This window comes from Chrysochloris asiatica, unplaced genomic scaffold (genome assembly GCF_000296735.1).
Source record: "Chrysochloris asiatica unplaced genomic scaffold, ChrAsi1.0 scaffold00010, whole genome shotgun sequence".
In the NCBI taxonomy this organism is placed as follows: domain Eukaryota; kingdom Metazoa; phylum Chordata; class Mammalia; order Afrosoricida; family Chrysochloridae; genus Chrysochloris; species Chrysochloris asiatica.
The window spans coordinates 37,983,254-37,995,112 of record NW_006408528.1 but is presented as its reverse complement, the minus strand read 5'-3'; positions in this window follow the sequence as shown (position 1 = coordinate 37,995,112).

The window sequence follows — 11,859 nt, the reverse complement described above, 5'->3', positions numbered from 1 at the left end:
GAAGACCCCTAACAAGATGGATTGGCCAGGTGGCATCATTGATGGACTCAAGTGTGGCAGCGGTAGTGAGGTTGGCCCAGGATCGGACATTGTTTCATTTTGCTGTGCATGGGGTCGCTATGAGTTGGTTCTGACTCGATGGCACCTGACAACAACAACAACATTACCGACAGGTGATTTCATGATTTAAGATAAAACGTGTTTCTTCTAGGAAAAGTCTTGGGAGCATTCTAAAATCTCCATGACACTTGTGCCTTCTCCAGCGCAGAAGGGAACAACAGTTCATGATCTTTCATACTTCCAGAACCCATGGGCTACCATTTATCTAGCATGTCCAGTGTTCCAAGTGGTGTTCAATGTAAATGCCTTTATCTCATTGGCTCCACAAAACAACTCTCTGAGACAGGGATTAATGGTATCACTTTCTAGATGAGAAGACTAAACTTTGAGACATAGAGTTAAGGAATCACAAACCAATATATAAAGTTGGTCCTACTTAGAAGCTGCATTATCTTCAGGTCTTCACACGGGCTTTGTTTCTACCTAAAACACACTGCCTCTTTGTTTCCCACTTCCCCATACATCAAGTCAAGAAATCCTCTAAATTTCCTATTATCCCAAACAAAGTTGACTGTTGTCTCTTTTGTCACTTGAGTACATTTTGCACAGTTTCAGTTTGGATCTCTTTACACTGTGCTGCAGTGTTAGTGTACTTATCTCTCTCACCCTGGCCGGAAGCATGTTCATTTTGGAAGGACACAGGTAAATGTCAGTGTACCTGACTTGTGGACTTCTGCTACCATCTCCCACAGCTTCCCAAACCTGGCCACCCTTAGCCATTGAAGACAACACCCTGGGGTGGGAGAAAGCACAGGGGTGATGAGGGACAGAAGAAGCATCTGTCCTACTGAAAGGTATGAAACTTCTAGAAGCAAAGAAACACTGGTAATGTTGGGTTTTGTAAGAGGATGTATTTATTTCAATTTGAGGGCCAAAGAGGACCAGGGGGATAAATGGAAATGTAGAAAAAAAATTGAAATAAGCACATGACTGATACAAACTTTAAGAAATCTAAAGGCATCCTATTTAGTTTAGAGACTAAAATGCATTATGCATAAGTTATTTGTGCTCACAGAACTATCAAGTTTTGTGGACGAGGACTATGCAAGGACTCAGAGATATCAAAACAGTTGAGGTTAAGCATGATGGAAATAGATTTTTCAATCTATTCAAATTGACTTTAGCATTATAAAATTGTCTTGAATATAATCTTCTATGATAAATTAAAACCAGAAAGAAAATAGTGTATTTGTAGTAGAGACAAAAAGTTTCCCAAAATAATCTTTTCAAGATGAGCACAGTAATTGATTGGCTTGGTGGATTGGGTGTTTCCGGCGTAATTCCTTCACACCCTCTTTCCCACAGGTTGAAAATTGCCAGGATGATCCCCCTGAGCCGTCAAGGAGAAAGGAAGTCCTTATGCAGATTAAAGCATGTAACTCACTACTCAATAATTCCTCTTAAGAATAGCTTGGGAAAGGGAAGTCGGGGTAGTCGGTTAAGGTAAGAATCAAGTGAAACAAGTAAACACTTGTGTTTGCTAAGCATCGGCTCACTGGGCATTGTGTTCAGTGCTTTGTTCCTGATTTCATCCATTGTCAGCATAAGCCTGTGATGTAGCTGTTGTTGCTGCTGTTTCACACATGAAGACAAGGAGATACAAAGAACTTAAGTCACTCAGCCAGTGGCTCTGACAGGCCCAGATTCACCTCGTCTTGATCTTGTAGAAAACAGACTGCACATACTGACTGCAGATAGTGGATGGCTCCCTGCTCATTCAGTGGTCATCCATTTGTGGTGTACCATGGTTTTTCTGTGGCTGGGGAAGAGTGTAGCAAGATTACATTATATATTGGACCCTCAGCTTGCTGGAGTATTGCTTGATGTGGAGTCAGTTATGGTAAGCCTTGCTAAGCGTCCACTTAGGCATTCACAACCTCATCCTGGAGAGGGACAACTGCAGCCACCAGCCTTAGTCTGTCTCCTTTGGGAGCTGGGACAGTTGGAGAAGCTGTGTTCCCCAAATAATCCCTTGTTCGCTTTGCTAGAAGCATTATCTATTGATCTTGTTGCACTAATTGTTAATTTTTATAAGACTCCTGGGTCTGAGAGACTAATCCTGAGAAAGAACCAGGCTTCCAATCCAAGGCATCTGACTCCAAAGACAGGCTTCTTTTCACAGCTCCAGGCTGATTCCTTACAGGTATGAGCTTAAGTCAAAAAGTTTTGCTGCGAGGGTTCCAGTTCATGTATTTTTGTTGTTGTTGTTAGGTGCCATCAAGTCAGTACCAACTCATAGTGGCCTATGCACAACAATTATTGCTACACTTGAGCCCATTGCTGCTGCCACTGTGCTGGTCCTCTCATTGGGGAGCTTCCTCTTTTTCTCTGACCCTCCACTTTACCAAACATGATATCCTTCTCCAGGGATACAAAGTGTGGCCATCCTGGCTTCCAAGGGCATCCTGGATGCACTTCTTCCGACAAAGATCTGTTTGAGTTTATACCAAACAAAACATGTTCCTGAAATCAGTGAGTGACTGTAGACAAGTTCTAAGACTCATTACTTGTTGATGCATGCCATCAAGTCGGTTTCCACTCATAGTGACCCTATAGAGAGTTTCTGAGCCTCATTTTTCTCCTGCAGAGCAGCTGGTAGACTTGAACTGTTGACCAATGCGCAACTCACTGCATTACCAGGGCTTCTTCAAGACTCACTGGGTCCCTTCAAAACAAAAGGCCCAGTCAAATCAGTGACTTCCAAGGAGATCTGCTGGGCCAGTTAAATTTAAGCTTGGTTAGATCAAAAGGTTCTGGTAACTAATTTTTGAGATAATGAAGGGATGATCTTGATAGATGGTCTTGAAGGACTCCCTACAATCATGGGGGCTAATTAGGAAGAAGCGGGAAATGTAAAACTTCACTGGTAAGAAAAAAGACCAGCAAAGTTATGCTGAGGATTGTTCTTCCATCATGACAACAAGTCTGCTCATTTTTCGAGAGTAGCAAGGGCTGTCCTACAAGAATTTCATTCAGAAACTCACCCCATCCCTCCTTCAGTCTTGAGCTTGCCTCTTAACACTTCTTTTTGGCCCCCAAATTAAAGAAAAAGAAACATAATTTGAATGCCTTGATGATGCCAAAACTGTCATTATGACATGTGTAGATCAAATTGTGTAGAATTCTTTGAGAAAGGCTTAGAAATATGAAAATGCTTTCAGAAATGTGTAGACCTAGATGGAGGATATGTTGAGAAACAATAGCTTCAAATTTTAATGTTTTTGTTGAATAAAGGTTTCTATCCCTTGGAAACCCTGTACAGGGTCGCTATGGGTCGGACCCGACTCGATGGCACTTAACAACAACAACAACATGATCTTGTAGCACTGCTTGTGGACTTACCCTCATCTAGAGCTTTTCATTATCCATGAATGGTCATATTTTACATGGCCATGAGGGAGATATTCTAGAATAAGCAGATCTACCCTGTGCCCCTCAAACCATTTGTGTTGGGAACCACCCATTCTCTGGGTGGCTAAAGCCAGACTGTGTCCCTGGATGTGCCCTTTTTTTCTGAAGATGTTCTGCTTTTCTTGTGATAGCTTCTCTTCCTAAGGAAAAGCCATGTGTGCCAGAGATGTTAATAAAAAGAAAGGTAGCCATGCTGGGACCTCCTGGCTCTTAGTTCATTGCCTAGTTCCTTGAGATTCTTCACTATTAAAAATAGTATAAGTATTATATTAGTAGTAGAAGTTGCAGTAGTGTTGTTGCTATGTACTGTCAAGTCGATTCTGACTCATCATGACCCTGTAGAGGGTTTCTGAGGCTGTAAATCTTTATGGGAGCAGAAAGTCTCAGCTTTCTCCCATGGAGCAGCTAGCGGATTCCAACTACTGACTTTTCGGTTAGCAGTCCAAAGTATAAGCCATTATGCTTCCAGAGCTCTTGAGTTGTGCTATTTGTTGTGATTAAGTGCCACGGAGTCAGTCTGACTCATAACAACCCTATATAGGGTTTCCAAGGATCAGCTGGTGGGTTTGAACCACCAACCTTGTGGTTAGAAGTGCAATGCTGATTCTACAGCGCCACACCCTAAAAAGAGAGTAATTACTGATAGGCAAAATTCATAAAGATATTCTGCCCATTCAGTATACAGAATCACTCAGCTGATCATTAGCAGAAAGAAGGTTAGATGCTAGGGGCCAGGTCTCCCTAAGACGCTTCATGCTTTTCTTTCAAGACTAGTCTTCTAAGCTTTCTTTGATGGTCTTCATGCTGGAGAGCAAGAAGGAGGCGTTAATGGAATTTGACTTACACATGCATCTTAATTAAGAATCAAATTAGAATTGCTTGAAGTGTACACTTTTGAAAAGAAACAGTAAAAGATTTATTATCACTCACTGTGCCCACTGGAACATCTCGCTTGTGTTTGAAATAGGGATGGATGATGTGCTAGCTTGTTGCTCTCAAATCATTGTCTTGCCAGAAATGGACCAATATGGCCTCCTCATGGGAGCCTCCATAACCGCAGTTGCAGGGGAGGAAGGTGACCACCCTTGCCCCCTGACACCAAAAGCAATGATGTGGTCCAAGGATGTAGGAAAATTACATTTTCTCCCTGCACAGGGTGCAGATCCTCCAACCTATTACTCGGCTTTCAGTGCCCAAAATGGCACTGGCCTGAGACATGACTCGTAAATACCTCTTCTTTCTCGTTAATAGCTAATCAAAAAGCTAGTGAATGAAATCAGGAGAATTGTGCAAAGAGCATGGAATTTGGAATCAGAGTTCTTGCTTTAAAAGAAGAATACTTAAGTATACCCTTTGTTACTGCTTGTCTTGAACCTTGGACTGGTCCCTAAATTTCTTTGGAGTTCCTGTTAACTTTCTATCTTTTAAGGCTATAGAGCCGTACTAACAGTGGTTGTTAAACATGATTTAATTACTAAGGAAGACTCACAGGATTCAAAATGGCAATGCTTACAAAGCTTCAGTTTATTATAGGACAGAGATTAAGCATAACAACAGCATTCAAGTGAGCAGATGCATCGGAGCTGAAAGCTGCTGCATAGCAATGGTCCCAGGAGGCCAGGAGAGACTCCTGCTCTTCCTCCTTCTCCAAGGGCCATGGTAGAATGCACTTGCTCTCTCCGATCAGGAACTACTGATGATGTATGCACAAAATACCTTGGAATCCAGGGCCCTAAAATGGAACCTCTACTGGGGTTTCCTTTATTTTCTAATCATGTAAGCATATTTCTGCTACACAACTTGCCTCAACAGCAAAATCCTCCAAAGGTCCTACAAGCTACAAATCATCAATCTTACTGTTATCAATAAACAGTGCTTACAAACTGATACACACCACTCTGAAACTCTTCGGACCCATGGATATGAAGCAACACTGTTCATCAGTATTCTTCATGCCTTCTCCAAGGGTCAGTGCTAGGCAGGAACTTTAGCAAAACAACTCATTAACTCTTGCAACACCTCTGCCATGTAAGACAGTGCATATGGTCAATAAACTCTAACTTATCATAGGATGCCATTGTTTTAATATATGCAACTTCCTCCTTTTTCTTTAATTTCTATGATGGATACTACCTTCTTATAGGGATTTAGAGAGGATGATCCATGCCAGAAAAGGATCATAGAAGGAAGCCTTTCAGAGGGCACAGAAGAAAAGACAGGGACTACATCAGTTATTCTAGAGAGAGAGAAAGGACCAGATCAGATGAGGGATATGAGCAAGAAACCCATATTGGCCTCATGACTGCTGCTAGTGGACATAGGATGATGGGCTTGGTACCTCTTCATATTCCTGCAGATCTTCTAGCTGCCAGGGAGCCCTTCTTTCGCTATCACCCCGTCAGTTTTCATTTTCCTGTTGCTGTTATTAGTTGCTACGGAGTCAACAATTCAAGGTGACGTTGTGTGTGTAGAGTAGAACTGCTCCATAAGATCGCAAAGCTGTGACCTTTCAGAAGCAGATTGAAGGCCTGTGTTCCAAGGTGCCTCAGGGTGGGTTTGCACCACCTTTTAGTTGTTAATCCAGTGCTCAACCATTTATGCAACTCAACAACTTCAATTCCTGAAAGTAATACAAATGCTGGTTCTTAAAATAGCTTTAGCCTGCAGTAGGTTAGAGTTTGACAGGGGCAAATGGTAACCCCACCCCAAGCCTTTTGCTAGGTCCTCCATGTTTTTCTGAATTCTGTCGCCATGTTGTTGGTTACTTATGGAACCAGAAGATTGTCTTCTCTGAACTCCTTTTCACTGATACAGTTGGGAATCTGGCCTAGTTTATGTTCTTCTGGGACCTTCCTTGACAAACCATTCTTGGAATGCAACATTGGATAAAACTATCAAACACTTAAATATTTGTCAAAGAAAACTATATAAATGAAATCAGACAGTTTCATTTCCCTCATCGTAACAGGCAATGAAAAGGACAGGTAAAAGCTCATGTAAATTTAAATGCCATTATCAAACATTCATAAAGTCTAAATTTCTGCATTTGAGGAGTATTAGTAATATAAAGTGGATCTCTGGTGTCACAATGTGTTAAGTGTTGGGCTGCTAACATCAAGGTTCAAATCCACCAAGTGTTCCCATGAGAGCAAGATCAGGCTTTCTACTCTGGTAAACATTTACAGTCTTGGAAACTCTAAAAGCAGTTCTACTCTGTCCTCTAGGTTTGCTAAGAATCCGAATTGGCTCAATGGCAGTGAGTTTTAGTTTCTGAGTTTGAATAAAATGAAAATTTACTAGACCCCAGAACAGATGGTGGTCAACAAATACTGGATGCTCTCTATGTATGTGGCACTTGGGGCCATAGAGCACGAAGAAACATGAAACCCGTCATTGAGGACTGATATTTTTAATTGAGGAGATAGGACAGTCATATAAAGGTGAGTTATTGTGCAGGTGGTCCCCAACCTACAACCACTCAAGTTACTATGAATCATGCGAGTACTTACAGACACAATTTTTGTGCAAATTATTGCTAATAATATGTACCACATACAATGTTGCAGCACATGACAAAATCATCCATATTGCAAGAATGCTGAATTTAGAACTTGATTTTGATGATGTGGAACAGTTCCTCACTCAGGAAGAAAGGGATTGATAGATCAGAACTTAGTGGATTTTGAAGAGGAAAGAAATAATGAAGAAGAAAAAAGACAGAAGTGGTCAAAAGCTTTTACAGCAAAAAGATGAGCTGAAGTTTTTCTAAATTAAATTGGGGATTCAGCTGCTTGAAAACATAGACCCAAAAACATGGATTGCTTTGATGATATCGATAGGCAGATTCAGGAAGTCGTGAGATATTACAGTGAAATATTGAAGTTAAAAAACAGAAAACATACAGACAACTCTCACTAATTTTCTGACTAGAAATACTATTCCCATTCTATCTAATAATCCAGATGATCCAGAGCCTTCCACAAGTGGAGTCATTAAAAAAACTGACAAAATATTAACATTGTCAACTCTTTTTTTTTTTTTAAGCTTTTGTTGTTAATTGATAGTTTACAGGGCAGATCATCAGTTTTGCACTCAACCAATCGTATTTTGTTTCATTGCAATTATTATAATCTACTCCATGCACCAGTGATTAAATGTATTTACCTCTATCCCCCCCCTTTTTTTATATATATATACACAAAATACACAGAAAATATATATTCATTTAAATGACCAAAGGACATATTTTACAAACCAGCCTCCTGCTGCTAGCACACAGTCTTTCTCATCACATGGGTCTAAAATCCTCAGCTGCTCTATCTCTCCATGCCATCATCTCTGCCTCCAATTCTTGTGTTACTGCTTCTCTGATTAGGTTCCCATATTTTGTTCATGCTCTTCTCTCTTAATGGTCCTAGGGGTCTCTGTTCCTGGAATGAAAGATCAACTACTCACCCCTTTTTGTTTCACATCTTCTACCTTTACAGTTGTGACTATCATAATTATTCATGATAGCCATTACTCACTATTGAATCAAATGAATCTTATCCCTATCCTCCTCCATCCCCTTTCACCAGACCCACCTAGGCAAGATGAAACTATTCAGTGGGGATTCTACTTTACCCCCTTGTTCTAAAACTATGCATACTCTTGAAAATGTGTAAGCCAGTCATTTCATGCCTTTATAGCTCCTCATTTTTGGTAGTCAATATAAATCTTTATTTGATGATGATTTTTTGATGCAGGCTTGGGGCTCAGGAGGTGGTGGAAGGGCCCAGGACCGAGGCAGTTGGTATTTTAAATACCAGCAGGGTCACCCATGATGGAAAAGTTTCAGCAGAGCTTCCAGACTAAAACAAACAGGAAGAAGCAGAGGTGGAAGGCTTCTGAATGGTTAGTCACTGAAACCTTATGAATAGCAGTGAAACATTGTCAGGTAAAGTGATAGAAGATGGCCCCCTCAGGGTGGAAGTCTCTCAAAATACAATTGGGGAAGACCTGTCTCCTTAAAGTAGAGTTGACCTTAATGATGTGGATGGAAGTAAGCTTTTGGGACCTTCTTTTAATGATATGGCACAACTCAAAATAAGAAGAAACAGTTGCAGACATCCATTAATAATCTGAATTTGGTATGTATGAAGTATGAATTTAGGAAAATTGGAAATTGTCAAAAATGATATGGAACACATAAAAATCAATATCCTTGGCATTAGTGAGCTGAAATAAACTGGTATTGGCCATTTAAAATTGGTCAATCACAAGGTTTACTATGCTGGGAACAACAAATTGGAGATGAATGGTATCACATTCATTGTCAAAAAGAACATTTCAAGATCTATGCTGAAATACAAATGCTGTGTATGATAGGATAATATCCATACACCTACAAGGAAGACCAGTTAATATAACTACTATTCAAATTTACACACCAACCACTAAAGCCAGTTATGATGAAACTGAAGGATTGTAGCTGGAAAATACGGCCTTGGTAATAGAAACAATACTGGAGATCACATGATAGAATTTTGCAAGGCTGATGACTTAATTCATTTCAAATATCTTTTTTAAACAACATAAAAGACTGGATCTCACAGATAGAGTACACAGGAGTCAAAATGACTACATCTGGAGGAAGAGATAATGGAGAAGCTCAATATCATCAGCCAAAACAAAGCCAGGGGCCTTCCGCTGAAAAGACCATTAATTGTTTATATGCAAGTTCAGGCTGAAGCTGAAGAAGAATTCAAACAAGTCCATAAGAGCCTAAATATGACCTTGAGTATATCCCACCTGAATTTAGGGACCATCTCAAGAACAGATTTTATGTATTAGACATGAAGACCTGAAGAGTTGTGGAATGACATCAAGAACATCATACATGAAGAAAGCAAAAGGTCATTTAAAAAAACAGGAAATAAAGAAAAGACCAAAGTGGATGTCAGAAGAGAATATGAAACTTGCTCTTGAGGGTAGAGAAGTTAAAGTGACTAGAAGAAAAGAGGAAGTAAAAGAGCTGAGCAGAAAATTTAAAAGAGCAACTCAAGAAGACAAAGTCAAATACTATAATGAAATGTCCAAAACATTGAGTTAGAAAACCAAAAGAAAGAACATGCTCAGCATTTCTCAACCTGAAAGAATTGAATTAAAATTCAAGACTTGGATTGCAGTATTGAAGGATTCTGTGGTCAAAATATTTAACGAAGCTGGAAATAGCTAAAGAAGATGAAAGGAATACATAGGTTTACTGTACCAAAAATGATTGGTTGATTTTCAAACATTTCAATAAGTATTATACAACCACGAACTGATAATATTGAAGGGATAAGTTCAAGCTGCACTGAAGGCATTGGTGAAAAACAAGGCTGCAGGAATTGATGTAATACAAATTGAAATGCTTCAGCAAATTTATGTAGCACTGGAAGCTTTTACTCTTTTATGCCAAGAAATTTGGAAGACACCTACCTGGCTAACCAATTGAAAAAAATCCATATTTGTGCCATTACAAAGAAAAATGATCCACTAGAATGCAGAAATCACCTAGCAATATCATTAATACCACACACAAGTAAAACTTGAAGATAATCCCAAAATGGTCACAACAGTATATTTATAGGAAACTTCTAGAAATTCAAGTCAGATTCAGGAGAGGTTGTGGAACAGGGATATCATTGCTGATGCCAGATGGACCTTGGATGAAAGCAGAGAATACTAAAAAGATGTTTATTTGTGTTTTATTGACTATGCAAAAGCATTTGATTGTGTGAATCATAACTTAATATGGATAACATTGCTAAGAATGGATATTCCCGAACATTTACTTGTGCTCATAGACCAAGAGGTGGTCGTTCCAACAGAACCAGAGAATACTGAATGGTTTAAAATTAGGAAAGGTGTATGTCAGGGTTGTAGTCTTTCACAGTACTTATTCAATCTGTATGCTGAGCAAATAATCTGAGAAGATAGACTATATGAAGAAGAATGTGGCATCAGGATTGGAGAAAGAGTTATTAGCAACCTGTGATATGGCAGCTGACACAACCATGCTTGCTGGAAGTGAAGAGGACTTGAAATGCTGATGAAGATCAAAGACTACAACCTTCAGTATAGATTGTACCTCAGTGCTAAAGAAAACATCATGATAATTGGAGAAAAGATTGAAGTTGTCAGACTTCAATTTTCTTGGATCCACAATCAATGCTCTGGAAGCAGCCGTCAAGAAATCAAATGACATACTGCATTAGGTAAATCTACTGCAAACGACCTCTTTAAAGTGTTTAAGAGCAAAGATGAGAGTTTGAGGACTAAGGTGGGACTGACCCATGCCATGGTATTTTCAATAGTCTCATAACGCATGTGAAAATTGGACAATGAAAGATTGTAAAAGAATGGATGCAGTTGAGTTATGATGTTTTAGAAGAATATTGAACGTACTATAGACTGCCAGAACAACAAAGAAATCTGTCTTGGATGAAGTACAGCTACAATGTTCCTTAGAAGTAAGGATGGCAAGACTTCGTCTTTTTTTCTTTGGACATATTATCAGGAGGGACCAGTCCCTGGAGAAGGACATCAAGTTTAGTAAAGTGGAAGGTCAGTGAAAAATAGGAAGACTCCCAAGAAGACAAATTGACATAGTGGCAGGAGCAATGGGCTCAAACATAAGGACAATTGTAAGGATGGAGCAGGACTGGCCAGCGTTTAGTTCTGTTGTCCATGAGATCACTATGAGTGGCAATCACTCGAAGGCATCTAACAACACCACACCTTTTGTTGAGCACTTATTCTTTGTCAATATTGACATGCCAATAATAGCTCCAGGGTGTAAAGGGAAGAGTGCTCAAGAGTGAGGGTAATCTGGGATGGTTCCAAGTGGGAGGTGGGACTTAACCTGGGTCTTGGAGGAAGCATAGGATCAAAGAAAGGAAAGAAGGTACTGTGGCAACATTTTTTTTTAATTTGAGATTATGATAGTACTGGGTAATGACTACTTCCAAAGCCCTGAAAGCAGGTGCTGGAGCAGCTGCCACACTACAATCCTCTGTGACCCAGGTGTTTGAGAGCAGGTTCTCAGGCTCTCAAAAGAAGATAAGAGAAAACCATATTCCACACCACAGCTCCTTCTAAAAATTAGGATTTGTCCTACTGAAGTAAAATCAGGGAACAGTACGTGGATTTTTTTGGAAGAGAGAGATTGTAATTTGCTTTTTAAGAAATCTCATAATTACTCTGTAAATTTAATTTGATTGAATTCTACACATTATATATAGGCTACCTATTCAAACCATAACTCATCTGTCAGTTTGTCATACTGTGGTGGCTTGTGAGTTG